Here is a 4,785-nt window from a genome sequence, read left to right as displayed (position 1 = left end):
ACTAGCGGGCCTTCTTGGCTCATAATAGCGTCGGACATAGGTGCCAGCTGGCCACAGCTCTGGGTCATACATTTCTGCCACTTCTTTGCATTCGGCAGTGACGTGAAATGAGCTGAACCTACTCTGTACTCGATCTTCCGACAAGTAACTGCTCGGCCAAGTTTCTCACTCAGATACTCAGTTAGCATGTTAGCTTCCAGTTGAGGGGCAAACTTAGCGGCAAACACACTCACCATCTTTGTGTTCACAACTTGTACGTTAGAACTCACTGGGCCAGTTCCAACTATACCCGTTTTCTTCCTCTCCCATTTCAGTGGCGCTTGCATTCCCCGTTGTCTTGCTGCTGGCTTATGCTCAGGTGTCACCTTGCTTCTGTGTCCTTCTTTCACAACACGGGACCACAAAGGAGACTTTGGTGGCTGTGGTATAGACACGGATCCCACAGAGCTGCTGGAGCCTCCTCCAGCCACTGTTACCTCCTGGTCAGCAAACACAGCTGCTGGCCGCGCTTGATTGCATGGCCTCACAAACCCCGCCCCTGGGACCACGCTGGTAGATCCACAGGGCTTCTCAATTGTGGACACCCGGTCATCGATGGCCATGGTCGTCACCCGCAGACCCTCGCAGGCATCAGTTTGAGCTTCGAGCGTTTTTTTCACACAGCACATGTCCTTATTCAGCTGTTCCAACCGCCCCAGCAATGATGAGACATCAATGTGGTCGTAAGAAACTGGTGGGAGGTCATCCAGATAGTGGGAGACACAGCGTCGTTTGAGGACACAGCTCAAACAGTATCTTCTTCGAGGCTTCGATCCACTGAGAGTTGAAATTGTTTGAGGCCAATAAAACAATGTCATCATGATTCAGAGTTTTCATTTTGATGACAAGGAAGTTCAAAAGTTCATCTTCCACAATCACCTTATTATCAGTTGTTCTGTAAACTTCTGATTTAGTACGACCTGAGAAGCTGGCACCCCCACGCCAAGCTGCTGCCACCATGCTCCAAAGCTTGAGTAGTAGTCATACAGGATTGTTCTTTATCATTGGTTCTCACAACAGCAATTTAAAGTTTGGTTACAACAATCACAAGGTACACAGCAGACCTAACGTCACAAAGTAATCTACCAGCAATAATCCTTTGCCTTTTGGAAAATGTTGATTGATGGCTCAATGTCTTCCTCGGTCTCTGGTCTGGACCACACTATGTTGTTTTATGGAGCCCTCTGCGTTTCTGAAGATGCTGTACACATAGTTATAAAATAAAAGATATGACATTACGTCAGGATGAGCTAACCCCCATCATATATATGTGTTGTGTACAATCTCCACCTCTGAGCAGCAGCTGTTGTCCAATCAAAACTGAATCAAAGCTCTACTGGCAGAAAAGTGGTTTTGATTGTTTGGTAGGAAAATACAAAGATCATAGAGACAACGTAAGCCTCTTTTGCCACAAGTCTCAACTACAGTAAAACTGGGTCCAGGTAAGACGGCTGCACGAGTCCTAACGGGTTGGTACAGCAGAAGTATTAGCTGCTTCTCTCCTATGTGATATTATGCTTTAGCAAATAAATCAGCAAATAAAATATATGAACGATCAATATGGACAACACCAGTGTGCTTGGACAGGACACTGTTCACACAGATCAGACCAGCACCGCTGAATGGCATCTCACTGGTGTGTGTGTGAGACTATATAAATGCAGCAGCGTGACCTCATCCTAGAGACACCCTGCACCTGCTTGAAGCTTCTCTTCAGATAAAGCCTGGTGATGTTTTCTGCTTCTATCAAAGGGCAAATGCAGCAAGTTTCCAGAAGATCTTACTCTTTAGGCTAGTTGTCAGCATAGTGAACCTGGAAATGTTGAGTAACCCAACGTTTTATGTTACAAATGTATAGGAGGAGTCCCCAGCACATAGAAACTGCCGGATGCTAACTTACATATATTGGGCAATTTGCTTAATTAGCACAAGTTGTGATAATTAGCATATTTAGACAATAGACAGTGGTTTTTGGGCTTATTGAGGATGCTGAGTCCATTTCTGACATGTTCACTATCACAAATGGCAGTTATAACAAGAAGATGGCACTAATTGAACTCTCTGTGTGATGATTTATAATGGTAACTTACCTGTTATTGTCCAGGATGTACTTTTGATTACACATTCCAGGTTTATATACTTTTTCTATTCCACATTCAGATATTCAATCTGCAACCTCAACATTCTGCTTTAGCAAGATATAGTAATGTTCATTGGGTTTCTTTTTGTCTTTGACTATAATAGAAAAATGAACACACACACACACACACACACACACACACACACACACACACACACACACACACACACACACACACAGATCATCAGCAGCCCATCATACGGTCATAGATCTGCAGCTCATTTCTTCATCAACATGCAGACCCTGACATCACTTCCTGTGTGTGCTAGACGCAGTTGTCACTTCTGTGACTAAAATGGTCTGTTGTGCATTGTATGTGTTGCATATGAGAGCATCTCATTTAAATATAATTGTGTAAGTAGTGTAAATGGACTGTTGGACGGTGATTGAAACTTTGATTTCCTCAACTTTTTTTATATTGATCAAATATACACACAGTTGAATTATTTGTCACAGGTTGGAAGCTGTTGGTTGAGATATCCCTAACAATCTTCACTCCACAGCAGGAGATTATGAAGGATCCGGGTTTCGGCTCTTTCTAAAGGTTGGTTTTAACTATTTAAATGTCGAGGGATGGGAAAACAGCACACATCGTTAATTGTTTTGATATTTGTTCCCTGGTATAAACGTTCCAGGGACTCTTTTTTTTCTCCAGGAAGCAAATCACCACATGCTTTGGCTGTTTGTTCCTTCATGCTTGCACAGATTATTGAACAAAAGTTCACAGTGGGGGGGTTGAGAGGTCGGCTTGTTTTGAAATGTGTGCAGAAAGCCTAAAATCTGGCATTAACACTTGGAAAGCCACACTGGTATAATGTGTGCTGTTGTGAGCTGTTTATTTAGCGTAATGAGGCAGTCAAATGTCTCCAATGAACTAAGCTGATTGGTCCATTTCCATTATATGTTTTCTAATGATTGATCATGAAAGTGTTCTCAAAGCTGGTAAAGGTGCAGCTAGTTTGAATAACTTTGTATACTGCAGGGTAGCTGGTGAATTTACTCCAGGTGGAACTAAAGTCTGATTTAACACTTGATTATATTTCACATCATTCATCCACATCTGTGAAGTAACTAAAGGTATTAAATACATGTAGTGGTATACCATTTAACTTTGACTAAGTATAGTACTTGAGTAAATCTACTTAGTTACTTTACACCACTGTTGACGATGGAGGAGGACAGTGGGAAGAGGCTTCGTTGACTAAATAAAGAGGTTCATCAAGTCACAGCCTTGCCCTCAGTAATTTTATAAAGGCTGCAGAAACCCAGAGAAAACATTCAGGAAAAGCTAAGGACATAAAAACTCACAGCCTGCCCTCCCATCGACCACGTTTCTCATTTATTCCAGAACAAAGCACGTCACATTATTTTCCAGCCACATCAAGGCCGATGTCGTACAGGGTGATTTTTCATTTTCTCTTCCAAATAATTCATTTAGCTAAGTAGGTCGAACTGAGCCCTCGCTTAAGGCCTTTTTGATCTCTCTTGTCTGAGGAGCCTGTGGACGGCAGCAGATATTTTTATTAATCTGGTGAGTTAAATAATGACAGCAATAATGGCCCAGTGCAGTCCATTTATATTTAGCATGGTATTATATTATTAGTGTCCACAGCCTCGGTCAGATGTGGAAGAAGCATTTATTTAGAGTAGCAATACTACAGAGAAAAAACTATCAAACACAAGGAAAAGCTCAGCATGCAACATTGAACTTTAGGTAAAAGTAAAGAAGTGTTAGCATTTATAAAAAAAGAAATACAAAAAATAGTTAAAGTGTCTTGATGCAAAATGGTAATTTCAAAGACCAGATATTTTTGTATTTTATTTAAATGATTGGTACAAAACTGTGTGCACTTCAGTGTGCCACTTGGTAAATGTGGGGTTTATTTTGAACTTTACTATAGGCCTATACACTATGACTATGTACACTATGACTATGGGGTAGCTTAGCATTATGTTATAATGTGTGTTGATTTTTATTTTGTATTAAAAAACTAAATCTGCAAAGTAGCTACTAACTAAATATGTAAAATAAATGTAGTGGAGTAAAAAGTGCAACATTAGCCTACAAAATGTAGAGTAAAAATATACAATAGCAAAATGTGACAATACTCAATAGATGTCACTTCTGGGCAAAAATTACGGCCCCGTCCACTTTTGGGGGAAAACAACGCTGTCATTTGAATGGCGGTCAATACAAATTCTGAAGTTTTTCGCCAATCCGATGACATTTTTTTGAAAACCGTGGATTTTTGGATCTTCAAAGAGCTCGATTACGATGGCCAGTCAGGCCAACAATTGCATTCGATCATTGGAAATCGACAATCGGTCTTGATATAGCCTATGGTTAAATTGAAATCAGTAGGCGAGGCTGTAATTTCTCCAGCTGTTACTCTCATGAGCGAGGCAGAACATAATAGTTTTATCATGCCAAAAAGCTGCTGTGTCGTTTATTGCACCTCAAACATTAAAACAAATCCAGAGTTACGTGTTTCTGTACTTCCTTTAAGAACAAAGGACAGTAAAAGAAGAGCTCTGTGCATATTGCCGCGTGTGAGGCTCAGGTTTGGGAAGGCTAAATAACTTTTTTTACCTGACGCTGCCCGCCT

This window comes from Notothenia coriiceps, unplaced genomic scaffold, assembly GCF_000735185.1.
Source record: "Notothenia coriiceps isolate Sejong01 unplaced genomic scaffold, NC01 NC01_scaffold00023178, whole genome shotgun sequence".
Taxonomy (NCBI): Eukaryota; Metazoa; Chordata; class Actinopteri; order Perciformes; family Nototheniidae; genus Notothenia; species Notothenia coriiceps.
This window is presented reverse-complemented; position numbering follows the sequence as displayed.